Source organism: Phyllobates terribilis, unplaced genomic scaffold, assembly GCF_046119375.1.
Source record: "Phyllobates terribilis strain yellow unplaced genomic scaffold, ASM4611937v1 Scaffold_8__6_contigs__length_399053987, whole genome shotgun sequence".
NCBI lineage: Eukaryota > Metazoa > Chordata > Amphibia > Anura > Dendrobatidae > Phyllobates > Phyllobates terribilis.
In genome coordinates, this window is record NW_027362768.1 from 288636164 (window position 1) to 288656202 (window position 20039).

Sequence of the window (20039 nt, forward strand, 5' to 3'; positions counted from 1 at the left end):
CTGACATTTTTATTGATACAATTTTGGAGTATACGAAACGTTTTTATTGTTTCTTATTGAACTTACTTTTGCAGGGTTGTGGCAACTGAAAAATTGCAATTCTGGCTTTTTTTTTTTCTGTATTTGGCGCTTTATGGATGTGGTTAATTAATTTTAGATTTTGATAAACCAGACTTTTATTGATGTGGTGATACTAAATACAATTATTTTATTTTTCTTTATTGTTAATGGGGGTAGAGGCAGGGGGGTATTTTGAATTTTTATACTTTTATTTTTTTAACTTTTAATTTTTTTTACATTTTACTTTAATATTTAGTCTCTTTAAAGGATCATCCCATTGCTTATACTATAAACTGAAATTATTATTATTTATTTGTATAGCGCCATTGGTTCCATGGTGAAATACCATAGCATTTCTGTATGTAGTAAAACACACTGTCTCCTATTAACACCAGCCAGTGGCTAATTTTCACAGGAGCAGGATTATGGCATGCATAAAGGCAACCCATCAGCAGTATTCTCATCTTGAGGGCAATGGGCAACTGGAATAGCTCATCCCCTGGTTTGAGCACTGTAAATGCCGCTGTCAGAGATTGACAGCGGCATTTAAGGGGTTAACAACTTGCTGCTGTCAGAGGCAGATGATAGCTCTATTAAAGAAGGGGACACAATAGATGACATAATAGTACGTCAAATGTAGAGGAAACATTAAAGGGAATTTGTCAAAACAAAATGACTGATCAAACTAATCACCATCACTGGGTGCACCCTTGGTGTGACCGAGCAGTTCAGTACACCTTCCCATTTACTTATTTAGCATCTATCCCCACCCTTCATTGGCTGCTGTAATACCAGAGCTGTCAATCAAAGACACGTGAGGAGGAGATAAATGTTATTCCCCAGGCAATGTGGGACCACACTACTTGCCCAGGTTTGTTGGGTGGCACTGGCCCTGAGAACAAGCATACCATTGGCACTGTCTAGAGATTTCTGCACTGAAATGGTAGCAATCTCTGAGCAGTGCCAAATGGGTATAAACACATTAAAGAGACCATTTATTCCAGAAATCAGTGGTAAACCAAGACCAAGACTTCACTGATGTGGTCTTCTCATATGTACTGCCTCTGGCATGGCAGGGCCACATAGAAGTGTTAAGATGGCAGTGCTAGGAAACGTTGCTAAGCCCCTTGTTGCTATTGAACCCATAAGCACCTAACAATCAGCTTCTAAGGACATTGATGGATTACAGAAGGAGCCTCCTTCTTCTGTCAAACCACTTAGATGTCACAATCTCTAGTGACTGTACCATCTAAGGAAATAAACATGGAGCTAGTTTGTATCTCATCCAATGCAGCTGGGCTCTAGCTGTTAAGGAACAACTGACAGTATTTTTAATGGTGAGGGCTCAAATCCTGAGCCTTCACCATGCAAGTATCATACATGTATGGTGGCTTGCGCTAGAAGGACTTCTAGGTCTTCTAGGCATGGAATTAAGCCCCTTATCTTTTGTTCATTTATCAAGAACGACCTCTTTAAGAGCCTGAATGCGCAACTTGTCTCTTCAGAATTCCCCATAGGTGTTCGATTGGGTTTAGATCAGGAGACACTTGACCACTGAATCACTTTCTCCCTGTTCTTCTTCAGAAATGCAACAATGGCCTTAGATGTGTGTTTTGGATAATTGTCATGTTGGAAAAGAGCATGTTTACCAAGGGCACTGAGGGATGGCAGCATCTTCTCTTTCAATATGGAGAAGTACATCTGTGAATTCAAGATACCATTAGTGAAATGTAGCTCCCCGACACCAGCAGCACTCAGGCATCTCCATATAAGTGCACTGCCACCACTATGCTTCACTGTAGGCACCATGCATTTTTCTTTTTAGTTTAGTCCTCATTTAGGTGACACCATATAGTTTTGAAGCCTTCAGTTCCAAAAACAATTATCTTGGTCTCATCACTCCAGAGTATAGAGTCCCAGTAGTCTTCACATTTTTTAGCATGGACCCTATCAAATTATAGGTGGGCTTTTTTGTACATGGGCTTTAGGAAAAGCTTCTTTCATGGACAACACCCATGCATGCCATTCTTCTTCAGTGTATGTCGTATTGTGTCACAGGAATAACTCACCCCGTCTTGGCTTTCTACTTCTTTAGCTAACTGCAGTGAACTTTCATGTTGATATTATGCAAACCTGCTCACCAGAGATGCTCCTGTTTAGGTGTTAAAGGAGTTATCCACTACTTTTACATTGATGCCCTATCCATGGGATAGGGCATCAATGTATGATCGGCCGGGGTCTCGCATGTGACACCCCTGCCAATCAGAAGTTATCGGTGCCAGCGGCAGCTGCCGGTGGCCGGAAGTGCTTACATGCGCTGCTTGGCCATCAAGTGTTAGTGGCCGCCGTGGGGTACTGCACATCTGCCTCCCATTCAATTGACTCATTTTTGCTGAGCACTGTATATATACATATACAGGGGTGAAATAAGTTTTGAACACGTCAACGATTTTCTAAGTAAATATATTTCTAAAGGTGCTACTGACATGAAATTCTCACCAGATGTCGGTAACAACACATCCAATCCACACAGGCAAAGAAATCAAACCATAAATGTCCATAAATTAAGTTATGTGTAATAATGATAAATTACACAAGGAAAAAGTATTGAACATGGTTATTGAAATGTATTTACTACTTTGTACAAAAGCCTTTGTTGGTGATGACAGCATCAAGAAGCCTTCTTTATGGAGAAACTAGTCGCATGCATTGCTCAGGTGTGATTTTGGCCCATTCTTCCACACAAACACTCTTAAAATCCTGAAGGTCCTGTGGCTTCTTCTCTGAACTCAGAGCTTTAGTTCCTTCCCTAAATTTTTTAATGGATTCAGGTCAGGTGATTGGCTGGGCAATTCTAGCAGCTTTTTTTTCTTTCTTTGAAACCAATTGAGAGTTTCCTTTTCTGTGTGTTGGGATCATTGTCTTGCTAAAATGTCTACCCTTGTTTCATCTTCATCATCCTGGTAGATGACTGCAGATTGTTTTAAAAAATGTCTCTGTATATTTGTCCATTCATCCAACCTTCAATTACTGGATATGAAGTTTGCCAGTTTTGTATGCTGAAAAACAGCCTCACACCATGATGTCCCCCCCCCCCAAACTGCACTGTTAGTATGGTGTTTTGGGGGTGATGTGTAGTGTATTTTGACCTCCAAAAATGGTGTGTATTATAGCATCCTAAGAGTTCAATTTTGGTCTCATCTGAGCAGACTATATTCTCCCAATATTTCACAAGCTTGACTAAATGTTGATGCGCAAACATTAAACTTGCTTGAACATGTTTTTTGTTCAGCAATGGAGTCTTGCGTGGTGAGCGTACATACAGGCCATGGAGGTTGAGTGCATTGCTTATTCTTTTCTTTAAAGAAAATTGTACCTGCTCATTCCAGGTCTTTCTGTACCTCTCCACAGGTGGTCCTTGGCATTCGGACAACTCTTCTGATAATTGTTTTCACTCCTTTGTCTGAAATATTGCGAGGGAGCACATAGTCATGGCCGGTTTATGGTGAAATTATGTTCTTTCCACTTCTGGATTATGGCCTCAAGACTGCTCACTGGAACCTTCAGTAGTTTAGAAATTCTTCTGTAACCAATGCCATCAGTATGTTTTTCAACAATAAGGTTGCAAAGGTCTGGAGACAACTCACTGGTTTTAACCATAATGAGATGTTTTTTTGTGTGGCACCTTGGTAATGAGACCTTTTTATAGGCCATTAGTTGAACCAGCTGATATGATTTTTCTCTAAGTGGCAGGATTGCTTTCTAATTGCTGATAGGTTTCAGCTGGTGTCATGACTTTCCATGGCTTTTTTCCACCTATCTTTCTTCATGTGTTCAATACTTTTCCCCTGTTTCAGTTCTCATTGTTACACATAACTTAATTTATGGACATCTATGGTTTGATTTCTTTGTCTGTGTGAATTGGATGGGTTGTTACCGAAATCTGGTGAGAATTCCATGTCAATAGCACGTTTAGAAATATATTTACTTAAAATTTTTCAATACTTTTTGACTTTTTCAATACTTATTTCACCCACTGTAGAGTAGCATAGTATATATATATATACATATATATATATATATATATATATATATATACAGTACAGACCAAAAGTTTGGACACACCTTCTCATTTAAAGATTTTTCTGTATTTTCATGACTATGAAAATTGTACATTCACACTGAAGGCATCAAAACTATGAATTAACACATGTGGAATTATATACTTAACAAAAAAGTGTGAAACAACTGAAAATATGTCTTATATTCTAGGTTCTTCAAAGTAGCCACCTTTTGCTTTGATGACTGCTTTGCACACTCTTGGCATTCTCTTGATGAGCTTCAAGAGGTAGTCACCGGAAATGGTCTTCCAACAATCTTGAAGGAGTTCCCAGAGATGCTTAGCACTTGTTGGCTCTTTCGCCTTCACTCTGCGGTCCAGCTCACCCCAAACCATCTCGATTGGGTTCAGGTCTGGTGACTGTGGAGGCCAGGTCATCTGGCGTAGCACCCCATCACTCTCCTTCTTGGTCAAATAGCCCTTACACAGCCTGGAGGTGTGTTTGGGGTCAATGTCCTGTTGAAAAATAAATGATGGTCCAACTAAACGCAAACCGGATGGAATAGCATGCCGCTGCAAGATGCTGTGGTAGCCATGCTGGTTCAGTATGCCTTAAATTTTGAATAAATCCCCAACAGTGTCACCAGCAAAGCACCCCCACACCATCACACCTCCTCCTCCATGCTTCACGGTGAGAACCAGGCATGTAGAGTCCATCTGTTCACCTTTTCAGCGTCGCACAAAGAGATGGTGGTTGGAACCAAAGATCTCAAATTTGGACTCATCAGACCAAAGCACAGATTTGCACTGGTCTAATGTCCATTCCTTGTGTTCTTTAGCCCAAACAAGTCTCTTCTGCTTGTTATCTGTCCTTAGCAGTGGTTTCCTAGAAGCTATTTTACCATGAAGGCCTGCTGCACAAAGTCTCCTCTTAACAGTTGTTGTAGAGATGTGTCTGCTGCTAGAACTCTGTGTGGCATTGACCTGGTCTCTAATCTGAGCTGCTGTTAACCTGCGATTTCTGAGGCTGGTGACTCGGATAAACTTATCCTCAGAAGCAGAGGTGACTCTTGGTCTTCCTTTCCTGGGGCGGTCCTCATGTGAGCCAGTTTCTTTGTAGCTCTTGATGGGTTTTGCAACTGCACTTGGGGACACTTTCAAAGTTTGCCCAATTTTTCGGACTGACTGACCTTCATTTCTTAAAGTAATGATGGCCACTCGTTTTTCTTTACTTAGCTGCTTTTTTCTTGCCATAATACAAATTCTAACAGTCTATTCAGTAGGACTATCAGCTCTGTATCAACCAGACTTCTGCACAGCACAACTGATGGTCCCAATCCCATTTATAAGGCAAGAAATTCCATTTATTAAACCTGACAGGGCACACCTGTGAAGTGAAAACCATTTCCGGTGACTACCTCTTGAAGCTCATCAAGAGAATGCCAAGAGTGTGCAAAGCAGTCATCAAAGCAAAAGGTGGCTACTTTGAAGAACCTAGAATATAAGACATATTTTCAGTTGTTTCACACTTTTTTGTTAAGTATGTAATTCCATATGTGTTAATTTATAGTTTTGATGCCTTCAGTGTGAATGTACAATTTTCATAGTCATGAAAATACAGAAAAATCTTTAAATGAGAAGGTGTGTCCAAACTTTTGGTCTGTACTGTATATATATGTATATATATATATATATATATATGTATATATATACTGTACAGACCAAAAGTTTGGACACACCTTCTCATTTAAAGATTTTTCTGTATTTTCATGACTTTGAAAATTGTACATTCACACTGAAGGCATCAAAACTATGAATTAACACATGTGGAATTATATACTTAACAAAAAAGTGTGAAACAACTGAAAATATGTCTTATATTCTAGGTTCTTCAAAGTAGCCACCTTTTGCTTTGATGACTGCTTTGCACACTCTTGGCATTCTCTTGATGAGCTTCAAGAGGTAGTCACCGGAAATGGTTTTCACTTCACAGGTGTGCCCTGTCAGGTTTAATAAGTGGGATTTCTTGCCTTATAAATGGGGTTGGGATCATCAGTTGTGTTGTGCAGAAGTCAGGTGGATACACAGCTGATAGTCCTACTGAATAGACTGTTAGAATTTGTATTATGGCATGAAAAAAGCAGCTAAGTAAAGAAAAACGAGTGGCCATCATTACTTTAAGAAATGAAGGTCAGTCAGTCCGAAAAATTGGGAAAACTTTGAATGTGTCCCCAAGTGCAGTTGCAAAAACCATCAAGCACTACAAAGAAACTGGCTCACATGAGGACTGCCTCAGGAAAGGAAGACTAAGAGTCACCTCTGCTTCGGAGGATAAGTTTATCCGAGTCACCAGCCTCAGAAATCGCAGGTTAACAGCAGCTCAGATTAGAGACCAGGTCAATGCCACACAGAATTCTAGCAGCAGACACATCTCTACAGCAACTGTTAAGAGGAGACTTTGTGCAGCAGGCCTTCATGGTAAAATAGCTGCTAGGAAACCACTGCTAAGGACAGGCAACAAGCAGAAGAGACTTGTTTGGGCTAAAGAACACAAGGAATGGACATTAGACCAGTGGAAATCTGTGCTTTGGTCTGATGAGTCCAAATTTGAGATCTTTGGTTCCAACCACCGTGTCTTTGTGCGACGCAGAAAAAGTGAACGGATGGACTCTACATGCCTGGTTCCCACCGTGAAGCATGGAGGAGGAGGTGTGATGGTGTGGGGGTGCTTTGCTGGTGACACTGTTGAGGATTTATTCAAAATTGAAGGCATACTGAACCAGCATGGCTACCACAGCATCTAGCAGCGGCATGCTATTCCATCCGGTTTGCGTTTAGTTGGACCATCATTTATTTTTCAACAGGACAATGACCCCAAACACGTCTCCAGGCTGTATAAGGGTTATTTGACCAAGAAGGAGAGTGATGGGGGGCTACGCCAGATGACCTGGCCTCCACAGTCACCAGACCTGAACCCAATCGATATAGTTTGGGGTGAGCTGGACCACAGAGTGAAGGCAAAAGGGCCAACAAGTACTAAGCATCTCTGGGAACTCCTTCAAGATTGTTGGAAGACTACCTCTTGAAGCTCATCAAGAGAATGCCAAGAGTGTGCAAAGCATTCATCAAAGAAAAAGGTGGCTACTTTGAAGAACCTAGAATATAAGACATATTTTCAGTTGTTTCACATATTTTCAGTTGTTTCACACTTTTTTGTTAAGTATATAATTCCACATCTGTTAATTCATAGTTTTGATGCCTTCAGTGTGACTGTACAATTTTCATAGTCATGAAAATACAGAAAAATCTTTAAATGAGAAGGTGTGTCCAAACTTTTGGTCTGTACTGAATATATATATATATATATATATATATATATATATATATATATATATATATATATATATATGTATATATTTATATATATACAGTACAGACCAAAAGTTTGGACACACCTTCTCATTTAAAGATTTTTCTGTATTTTCATGACTATGAAAATTGTACAGTCACACTGAAGGCATCAAATCTATGAATTAACAGATGTGGAATTATATACTTAACAAAAAAGTGTGAAACAACTAAAAATATGTCTTACAGTTATATGAAAAAGTTTGGGCACCCCTATTAATCTTAAGCTTAATGTTTTCTTAAAATTGGTGTTTTTGCAACAGTTATTTCAGTTTGATATATGTAATAACTGTTGGACACAGTAATGTTTCTGCCTTGAAATGAGGTTTATTGTACTAACAGAAAATGTGCAATCTGCATTCAAACAAAATTTGACAGGTGCATAAGTATGGGCACCCTTATCATTTTCTTGTTTTAAATACTCCTACCTACTTTTTACTGACTTACTAAAGCACTTTTTTTGGTTTTGTAACCTCATTGAGCTTTGAACTTCATAGCCAGGTGTATGCAATCATGAGAAAAGCTACTTAAAGTGGCCACTTGCAAGTTGTTCTCCTGTTTGAATCTCCTCTGAAGAGTGGCATCATGGGCTCCACAAAACAACTGTTGAATGATCTGAAAACAAAGATTATTCAACATAGTTGTTCAGGGGAAGGATACAAAAAGCTGTCTCAGAGATTTAACCTGTCAGTTTCCACAGTGAGGAACATAGTAAGGAAATGGAAGAACACAGGGACAGTTCTTGTTAAGGCCAGAAGTGGCAGGCCAAGAAAAACATCAGAAAGGCAGAGAAGAAGAATGGTGAGATCAGTCAAGGACAATCCTCAGACCACCTCCAGAGAGCTGCAGCATCAACTTGCTGCAGATGGTGTCACTGTTCATCGGTCAACTATACAACGCACTTTGCACAAGGAGAAGCTGTATGGGAGAGTGATGCGAAAGAAGCAGTTTCTGCAAGCACGCCACAAACAGAGTCGGCTGAGGTATGCAAAAGCACATTTAGGGAAGCCAATTTCTTTTTGGAAGAAGGTCCTGTGGACTGATGAAACCAAGATTGAGTTGTTTGGTCATACAAAAAGGCGTTATGCATGACGGCAAAAAAACACAGCATTCCAAGAAAAACACTTGCTACCCACAGTAAAATTTGGTGGAGGTTCCATCATGCTTTGGGGCTGTGTGGCCAATGCCGGCACCGGGAATCTTGTTAAAGTTGAGGGACGCATGGATTCCACTCAGTATCAGCAGATTCTTGGCAATAATGTTCAAGAATCAGTGATAAAGTTGAAGTTACGCAGGGGATGGATCTTTCAGCAAGACAATGATCCAAAACACCGCTCCAAATCTACTCAGGCATTCATGCAGAGGAACAATTACAATGTTCTGGAATGGCCATCCCAGTCCCCAGACCTGAATATCATTGAACATCTGTGGGATCATTTGAAGAGGGCTGTCCATGCTCGGCGACCATCAAACTTAACTGAACTGGAATTGTTTTGTAAAGAGGAATGGTCAAAAATACCTTCATCCAGGATCCAGGAACTCATTAAAAGCTACAGGAAGCGACTAGAGGCTGTTGTTTTTGCAAAAGGAGGATCTACTAAATATTAATGTCATTTTTCTGGTGAGGTGCCCATACTTATGCACCTGTCAAATTTAGTTTGAATGCAGATTGCACATTTTCTGTTAGTACAATAAACCTCATTTCAAGGCAGAAACATTACTGTGTCCAACAGTTATTACATATATCAAACTGAAATAGCTGCTGCAAAAACACCAATTTTTATAAAACATTAAGCTTAAGATTAATAGGGGTGCCCAAACTTTTTCATATAACTGTATATTCTAGGTTCTTCAAAGTAGCCACCTTTTTCTTTGATGACTGCTTTGCACACTCTTGGCGAGCTTCAAGTGGTAGTCACTGGAAATGGTCTTCCAGCAATCTTGAAGGAGTTCCCAGAGATGCTTAGCACTTGTTGGCCCTTTTGCCTTCACTCTGCGGTACAGCTCACCCTAAACCATCTCGATTGGGTTCAGGTCTGGTGACTGTGGAGGCCAGGTCATCTGGCGTAGCTGTATACATATTAGGGATTCACTCTCTTAAGTATCTTAAGTAGGCATTAGGCAGTAGGCCTTAGGTAGTGCGTTCACACAGGAAATTTAGTTTTGGTCTAAACATGTGCAGTTTTGATTGCTTTCCATAGATTGCACAGCACAAAAACAAACTCATAAACATAAATCCCTAGCCTTGTCCAGGCGCTAACAAAACAGAAAAGACCCTGGCTACTCATACATGGCTGAGCTAGCCCCAGCTCAGTTAAACAAAGCAACTATTGTCCATAGCAGCCACTGATACGTGTGGTTCTTTGCACATGCCCTGTGCCGACTTTTCTCAGAGAGGGATTTTGTTCTGTCTCTCTTCAGCTCCAAGACACATCCAGTCTGTTGCACACACCTTGCGCATTCACCAGCCATCACATTCACCTCTGCTTCATTAGCCAGATGGACTCTCCCTCAGGAGAATGCCACACAATGAACCTACTTCCTGCTTTTTAGATAAACACTGCAGGTACTTCTAATCAAACAACGCAGAGCTGGGATTTAGGCCTGTCCTTCCCAGCTATACTAATACATATATATTATGTAGGAAAGCCAGACAGGATTGGGTTAATCATAGCACTGGAGGTTTTGATTAGATGCACCTGGCTAGCTTTGACTAAAAACCAGGGCATGTGTTCACCTGTGGAGTCTTCTGGGAATGTTGAGCAGAGTGGAGTGTGTTGAATCTGGTGAGTGACCAGCCAAAATGTGAGCTGTAGGTGGGAGAAGCAAGCCAGAGTTTCTCTCTGAATAGAGACTGCACTGCTAAGCTAGGAAAACTGAAAAAAAAGGGAGCCAAATGTGGTTTATCCACGCTGCTGATAGGTAAAGAAGATCCAATCTGTTTGATATCAAAATAGATTTTTTTATTAGGTTTTTTAGTCAACGCGTTTCAAAGTCATTCCAGACCTCTTCCTCAGAACAAAAACAGTATATATATTAATATAGGGTTTTTGTCCTGAGGAAGAAGTCTGGAATGACTTTGAAATGCGTTGACTAAAAAACCTAATAAAAAATCTATTTTAATAGCCAACGGATTGGATCTGCTTTACCTATCAGCAGGGCGGATAAACCACATTTGTCTCCTTTTTTTCACTTATCCTTGGTTGGAAGACCCTTGGATCTGCAGCAGCTGATCATGTGTATACATGATTGTGTGTCACACAACCATCTCAGGTTAGCATAATCCTTCTTAGCGTTATTGTTATTCGTGGGTAAGACCCTATTTACTCTTTTTTGCTCCTAATTTCTACTAGAGCTGGAAAGCTGAGCAGTCTGTGTGCTGGAGCTCAGGCTCAAGGTGCTACCAAGACTGGTAGGACCGTACGGCTGCGTGCCCACTATTCATTTTTTAAGCGGTTCCGCAGCGTAATTTCCGCAGCGGAAACGCTAAAAACCGCTTGCTAATAGGTCTGCAATGGTCCCTAATGATAATCCGCATGTGCTGTGCACATGCTGCGGAAATTTCCACTGCGGATTATCATTGCGGAAAAATCCACAGCACGACCATTAACTTTGTGGAATCACGGCGTTTTAGCCGCCATTGAATTGCATTGGACCGCATAACATCCGCATGACTACACGTACACATGTGGATATTATGCGTTTCAATGCGCAGATGGTACCCAGGTCTGGAGAAGAGGAGACTCTCCTCCAGACCCGGGTACCATAGTACCGGTAGTTAAAAATAATTAAAATAAACATATGCTTACCTTCTGATGGCCCCCTGTGTGCTCCCGGCGGTGCTGCTGGCTCTTCGGCTGCTCGAGGTGGTATCATGACATCATTTAGTCATGTGACAGGTCACGTGGCAAAAGGTGGCTACTTTGAAGAACCTAGACATATTTTCAGTTGTTTCACACTTTTATGTTAAGTATACAATTCCACATGAGTTAATTAATAGTTTTGATGCCTTCAGTGTGAATGTACAATTTTTATAGTCATGAAAATACAGAAAAATCTTTAAATGAGAAAGTGTGTCCAAACTTTTGGTCTGTACTGTATATATATGTATATATATATGTATACACTCACACATATATACAGTGTATATGGTAGTGCGGCTGTGTTCACATTGTGCGGTAATGAGGCAGTGACCCAAGTAAAGTTCAACTTAAATGTCTTTATTTTTCCAAAACTCATAAATTAAAGGCAAACGGTGTCCTCCGGTTCGCAGCCGGGTCGTCAAAGAACTGTCCTTCCAAACCTGTTGCCATGGGCGACTGTGCCACCATATCACTCTGAAGTGCGTCAGAAGCTTTGCCTTCTTAGGCTCTGTGTTCGCGTCACACAGGCCTGTATTGCAGAGCCTCCTGCTCTGCAGCTTGCAAACACAAAACTGACACACCCATACCCTTGCTGCAGGTTTTTAAATGAAAACTATGGATATGAGCCACATGCAAAACCCGGGCTGGAGGGAGTGAACCGTCCCACTGCCATCCTGTAGTTCACTCCAAAAATAAAAGCCCATACCGGGTTTTCTTAAATCCGACTTGGTCAAATAGCTTGACCAAGTTCAAACTTACTTTTAGTTTGCACTGCAACCACAGCTGTGTCTGTGATTTCAATACACTCAAGCTGGTTCAATATGCTTCTATGCGCATTCTATCGGATACATACCGTCCCTTGCATATAATTCCCCTCACTGTCTCACATATCGCCCCCCCCTCTGTTCAAACTTGTGGGGTTAAACACGTGTCATCATACAGGGTGCCTGTGACAGGGCACCTGCATTCCCTTGCGACTTCCCAGCTCGGTTTTCCACTGAAAAACTGAAATTTTGTAAAGACAGAAACCATCGGGTGACCCTAGCATTCCTCTCCTTGGCATTTCTCATCCAGACCAAGGTTGAATGGTCTGTAACTAAGCGAAACTGTCGCCCGAGCAAATAATAGCGTAGGGACTCCAAGGCCCACTTAATTGCCAGACACTCCTTCTCCACTACGCTATAATTTTTCTCTGCCGGGGTAAGTTTGCTATTCAAGTAGGTGACCGGATGTTCATCTTCACCTCTTGCAACAGTACTGCTCCTGGGCTTACCTCAGAGACATCCGTTTGCACGATGAAGCCTTTCTTGAAGTTGGGGCTGATGAGGACCGGCTGTCCGCACAATGCCAACTTCATGGATTGGAACGCTTCCTCTGCCTGAGGGTTCCACCGAACCATGATCGACTTTTTTCCCTTTAAGAGATCGGTCAGGGGTGCTGATCTCCCATCAAAATTAGGTATAAACCGGCGGTAGTACCCAATGATGCCGAAGAACGCTCTCACCTGTTTAGTAGTCAAAGGCTTGGGCCCGTTTTGGATGGCCTCAATCATGTTTATTTGGGGTTTAATATTCCTACAGCCAATCACGTACCCTAACTATCGGGCTTCCTCAAGTCCTATCATGCATTTTTTTGGGTTCGCTGTTAATCCTGCGACTCTAAGTGAATCCAGCACCGCTTGTACTTGGGACAGGTGGGTATGCCAGTCTGTACTAAAAATGATGATATCATCTAAATATGCTGACTCGTACTTCTGATGAGGCACTAACACTATGTCCATCAACCTCTGGAAGGTGGCCGGGGCCCCATGTAATCCAAAAGGCAAGACGACACAGTGATAGAGGCCCTCTGGTGTTACAAAGGCGGTCTTTTCTTTTGCCAATTCTGTCAGTGGCACCTGCCAGTAGCCCTTGGTCAGATCGAGCGTGGTGAAGTACTGGGCCTGCACCAGTCTCTCGATCAGCTTGTCTACCTGAGGCATTGGTAGAGGTAAAATCTTGACACCTCATTAAATTTTCGTAAGCCGTCTGGCTTCGGAATCAGCACAATGGGGCTAACCCACTCCTGGATTCCTCGATGACTCTTAACTGGAGCATTTGTTTCACTTCAGCTGCAATGGCTTGTCTTTGGGCCTCCGGCACATGGTATGGTTTCATTTGCACCCTTACTCGAGGCTCGGTAACAATATCATGTTGGATGACCGAGGTATGGTCAGTTCGGAGAATATGTCCGTATTCTGCTGCACTAATCTCCGAGCGTCCCGCCGCTGCTGCTTAGTGAGAGCATCACTTATTTTTATCTCTCCTCCGGCCCCTTCTTGGGCTGGCGTTGTCGGGTCTACAGACAAAACAACCGGAGTCGCATCCGTAATCATACATTCCCTGTCTTTCCAGGCTTTAAGCAGATTGACGTGATATAACTGCTCAGGTTTCCTCTTCCTGGGTTGTTACACTTGGTAATTCACCTCTCCAACCTTTTCCTGTAATTCGTATGGCCCTTGCCACTTAGCCAAGAGCTTACTCTCTGCAGTGGGCACTAATACCAATACCCGAACCCCTTCTTTAAAGGACCTAACTGTGGCCTTTCTATTATATGTTCGGCTCTGCGCTGCCTGAGCATCCAGGAGGTGTTCCTTTACTATGGGCATGACCGACGCAACCCGGTCCTTCACACTTGCCACGTATTAGATTACACTCTTATGTGGGGTAGGCTCCTGTTCCTCTCTTTGGCTACATCCAGCAGACGCCTAAGATGCCTGCTGTACAGTAGCTCAAAGGGTGAGAACCCCGTGGAAGTCTGTGGTACCTTGCAGACGGCAAACATTAAATAGGGCAGTAACATGTCCCAATCCCTCCCGTCCTTGGAAACCACCTTTTTAACATGGACTTGAGAGTTTTATTAAACCGCTCGACTAAACCGTCGGTCTGTGGATGGTACACTGACGTGCGCTGTTTTATTTTTAGCAGCTTGCACAGTTCCTTTGTCACCTTGGACATAAAGGGAGTTTCCTGATCTGTAAGGATCTCCTTAGGCAGTCCAAGGTGACAGAACATGGCAAACAACTCAAGGGCAATAAGTTTAGCCGAAGTGTGGCGTAGCGGAATGGCCTCTGGATAACGGGTGACATAATTGATGACCACAAGTATGTGTTGGTGGCCACAAGCTGACTTTACAATGGGCTCCACCAAATCCAACGCAATCTGCCCAAAAGGTATCTCTATAACTGGCAGAGGTATCAATGGGCTACGGAATCTTGAGGTGAGTGTGGTCAGCTGACATTCCGGGCAAGATTCACAATACCTTTGGATCTCAGCATAAATCCCTGGCCAAAAGAACCGCTACAAGATTCGCTCTTTCGTCTTTTTAACCCCTAGATGCCCACCCAGCATGTGTGTGTGAGCCATCTCTTGCACAGCGCGACAGTACGACTGAGGCACTACTAGTTGTTCCACGACCTTGTCCTGGATCTTGTCAACCCTACAGAGTAAATCTTTGTTGACAGCCATGCGCAGAAAAAACGTCTCTGCACCCAGTTGCTGAGCCACCCCATTTATCTCTATCACCCTTTCCTGTGCCCCCGGGTCAGGGTAGGATCTTGTAGCTGAGCTGTCCCAAACGTTCCCCGGGACACTTCCAGCTCTGGGATCGATGGGGTCTCGTCTACCTCTCCTGCCAACACCTCTAGGAGAAACTTATTGGGTTTACACTCTGTCCCTAGGTTGGCGACCTCTACTGCAGGTATCCCTGACTCGGGATCTTTGGTTCTGCACCCGGACAAATCTTTATTCTGGGAGGGTTAATCTTTCTCTCCCACAAGGACCAAAACAGCGGTAAGTCTCTTCCTAGCATAGACCACATGTTTAACTTCTCCGCATGGAGTGGAAAAGGTAACCAAAGCCGTCACAGAGTTCGCCATGAATGCATATGACCCTGACCTTCCCCCCAGTGGGTTCCAACCCAGAGATCAATTACCCATAGACGAGGGTCACTAGGCTCCCTGAGTCCAAGAGAGCCTCCGCTCTATGTCCATAGATGTGCACCTGGCACAGAAGGGGTTCCCCTGTTGGACCGACGAGGCCCGCGGTGTAGATGGTCCGAGCATATATAAACAATCTGCGGTTAAACCCACAGTCCATGGGTTCAACAGTCAGGGGGCAGTTGGCAGCCATATGTCCTGGCACTTGGCATTGCCAGCATCTAATAGCAGTTGCACCACTAGACCTGGAGACCAATTTAGGGGAAACTGGAATCCTGGCACACTCATTCCAGGGTACACCCTCAGTATGGGTTCGGTTCTAACTGCCCCCATCAGAGGGATGTGACCCTTTCTCAGGCTTGCAGGGGCCTGCGTGCCATTCGCAAAGTCCAGGGTGGCTGTATACTGCTCGATCAGGCTAACCACCTGGTCCAGGTTACCCCGGTGCCCTTGCCCCACCCAACGCTGTATAGCGGCTGGCAGAGTTCTCACAAGCCAGTCGACCACCACCCTCTCTACCATCTGGGACGGAGTCAAGGTCTCAGGCTATATATATAGCCTGAGACCTTGTATATATATATATATATATATATATATATATATATATATATATATATATATGCACACATATACAGTATATATATATATATATATATATATATATATATATACACACACATACAATATATTTATAAATACAGTATATACATACACGCATATACAGTATATATATATATACACACATATATGAGAAAGTGAAAAAACGTTATAAAAACACAAACGTTTTTGGTGAATAATCCACTCCTTAAAAACGCAGCGAAAACACAGCAAAACTGGTGTTTTAACCCCTTTCCGACGAGGTCAGTAATAGTACGTAGCTGTGTCCTGGGACTTATGGACCACCTACGTATTATTACGTGTGTGGCAATCGCGCCCCCACACAAGCGATGCGGAGCAATCTGCACCGGGTGTCAGCTGATTGTCACAGCTGACACCCGGTGCTATGTGCAGGGAGTGGTCCCGCACCGCTCCCTGCACATTAACCCTCGCAATGAGGGGCCTAGTTCCAAAATGGTGTCACTTGTTGGGGGTTTCCACTGATTAGGCACATCAGGGGCTCTCCAAAGGCAACATGGCTTCCGCTAATTATTCAAGCAAATTTTACATTCAAAAAGTCAAATGGCGCTCCTTCCCTTCCGAACCCTGCCGTGCGCCCAAGCAGTGGTTTTCCCCCACATATGGGGTATCTGCTTACTCAGGAGAGATTGTATAACAAGTTGCATGGTGCAATTTCTCCTGTTACCCTTATGAAAATGCAAAACTGGGGGCTGAAAAACATTTTTGTGGGAAAAATGTGAAAATTTTATTTTCACGGCTCCATGTTATAAACTTCTGTGAAGCACCTGGGGGTTCAAGGTGCTCACCACACATCTAGATAAGTTCCCTGGTCTAAGTTCCGGTCTAGTTTCCAAAATGGTGTCACTTGTGGGGGGGTTTCCACTGTTTAGGCACATCAGGGGCTCTCTAAATGCAACATGGCGTCCGCTATTCAAGCAAATTTTACATTCAAAAAGTCAAATGGCGCTCCTTCCCTTCTGAGCCCTGCCATGCGCCCAAACATATGGGGTATCTGCGTGCTCAGGGAAATTGCACAACAAATTTTGGGGTCCATTTTTTCCTGTTACCCCTGCAAGAATAAAAAAAATTTGGGTCTAAAGTAACATTTTTGTGAAAAAAGTTAAATGTTCATTTTTTTCTTTCCCATTCCAAAAATTCCTGTGAAGCACCTGAAGGGTTAATGAACTTCTTGAATGTGGTTTTGAGCACCTTGAAGGGTGCAGTTTTTAGAATGGTGTCACTTTTGGGTATTTTCTGTCATAAAGGCTCCTCAAAGTGACTTCAAATGTCATGTGGTCCCTAAAAAAATGGTTTTGCAAATTTTGTAAAAATGATAAATCGCTGGTCAACTTTTAACCCTAATAGCTCCCTAATAAAAAAAAAATTTGGTTCCAAAATTGTGCTGATGTAAAGTAGACATGTGGGAAATGTTATTTATTAACTATTTTGTGTGACATATCTCTCTGATTTAAGGGCATAAAAATTTAAATTTTGAAAATTGCAAAATTTTCACAATTTTCGCCAAATTTCCAATTTTTTCACAAATAAACGCAAGTGATATCGAAGAAATTTTACCACTATAATGAAGTACAATATGTCACGAACAAACAATCTCAGAGGGATATGTTGAAGCGTTCCAGAGGTGTTACCTCAAAAAGTGACAGTGGTCAGATTTGTAAATATTGGCCCGGTTATTAACATGCAAACCACCCTGGGGGGTAAAGGGGTTAAATGCAGTGTTTTTCCTGCCAAGAGAACAGGTTTTGACTACTGAAAAAAAAAAATTAGCAAAAATGCAATGTGTGAATGACTCGCCCCCTGGGCCTAGTGTGGACGTGTGTGGGATACCCGGAGCCAGGTCTCTGGGGGTTGGAGAATCCGTGGCGGTGACCCGATCCCGTGGCTCAGGGTGGTCAGGCCGATGGCGGTATTTTGTGGGGGTTTTAGGTTAATTGTCCGACTACGCCACCCGTGGATTGCGGTCAGCGCGGACCGCCGCTGCAAGGCAGACCGCTGGGGCTGATGGTGTGTGCAGCTGAGGTAGTGTGACTCCCCACAGGAAGAGTGGAGCCCCAGGGCAGTGTAGTTGATGGTGAGGGTGATAGTGCACGGGAGTCCCAGCACTAGTAGCACTGGTGCGGCGATGAAGCAGGAACGACTCAGAGTCTTTGCAGTGCAGTTCAGGGTCTTTACTGGTGATATTACGGCAGACCCTCCCGGGAGTACTGGCTAACATAAGGGGCCTGGTCAGTCTGCGAGCAAACAGGAGTTCCCCTGGCCAGGTGGAGTTGTAGGCCTCCCCGTCTATCTGCACTCTTTCTGGCTACCTTGCTGTAAGCGGGTAGAAGTAGCCCACGTCCCTGAGTATACCGTGTGGTGCTCACCCGTATGGCTGGTGACTTGGGGCCTTCTGTTAGCCTCCGCTCCTGGATGGCGGTGCTGGTCCCTTCCTTGTGACTGAGCCTCCGGGCTTCTATGGCCTGAGGACCTGGAATCCCCTGCCGGCTGGTTTCTGCTGCTGGGTGAATATCAGTCCCCACAGCCTCGGACTCCTGTGTCCGGTTCCTAGATTCTTCTGCCAGGGCGAGCTCTGCTCAGCTCCAGCCCCTGGTCTTCAGCCACTGCTCCTACAGAGCTCCTGCTGTAACTCTCCCTGTGTCTGGGACTGTCTCCAGGCTCTGACTGACTCCCTAATCCCGCCCCAGACCCAGTTTATAAGGGCAGATTCCTCCCCTCCCAGGTCTGGGCAGGAAGTGTTGCATGCTTAGGGCTCCTGACCAGAGAAACCTCCCACCTGCTCTCAGACGTAATATTTCTATTACTGTGGCAACCAGACCCCTGGGGTGCCACATGAACATAGCCATGGTGGCATTTTTCCTGCATTTTTACGCCATTTAAAAGCTGCTTATTACAGAATTAGCAAAAATTATGTGATTTCAGACATCTCATGTACATGCTGTTATTTCTTTCCTAATTAAATTGGAAAACTACAACATTTTAAAAAATCTGCAGCATCAATTCTTTCATTGTTTTTGCAGCGTTTTTTTCACCCATAGAAAGTAATGAGAAAGTGAAAAAATGCAACTAAGCAGTGTTTTGATGAAAAAAAAAAATAATTTTATTAAACGTGTACTGTAAACAAATTACAAGTTGTCCGCACCAAAAAATGTTGCAAAAAAATCTGAAAACAGGCGGGTTTTTTTACTGCCAAAAGAGCAGGCTTTGCTGAAAAAAACCCGCTGCATATGAACATAGTATAATTATTTCAGAATGCAGGTGAGAAAGTGGTCTCTGATATTACATTCACAGTTTTTGTCAACACAATGCTCAATTACTGGATATGGACAGTAGTTTCCAAGTAACGCACTTTTTTCCAACATGTTTCATGTATCTTTGCACTTTACTTTGGTTGTGCTGACGAGTATAATCACTGTTAACTGTGGCCTTACATAGGACTGCAGATGACATCTACTACATTTTCTGTACTCAGAATTATCACTGTGCTATCTGTGGCATTCCATTTTTTGTTTCGTGGTGGGTGGTGGTCTGTATAACATATTTCCCGGTGTTAGAACCTTGCTCTTAGGTTTTTTCCTTTGCTGGTCACATGACCTTGTTGGCCTATTTAATCCTGCTCCGCCCTTCTGGCTTGGCTGGACTTCATTGTATAACTACTTTCTAGCTAGCCTGTGCTCTGTATCTAACTCTGTTAGTTTGCTTGGTCTATGGACCTCTATGTTCTATATATTTTGTTTGTTCGTCTGTCTGCTACTATTTCTGTTAGGAGGTGTCCCATTTTCCTCCCAGTCCTTAGTACTTGTAGGGATTCCTTCCCCACATCTATAGGTCTCCGTACAGACTAGCTTAGGACTTTAGCAGGTCTGATCGCAGGATCAGGTTCCCTGTTACATCGTAGGGATTCAGCTGAGTTCTATCGTAGGGACAGATCTCCTCTCTTTCCTTAGCTCTGGTAGCAGAACATAACAGTAAGTCCAGCCTGCAAATTCTCTAAGGAAAGATTTTTCTGTTCCATCATGGTGTCGGTTCAGGATTT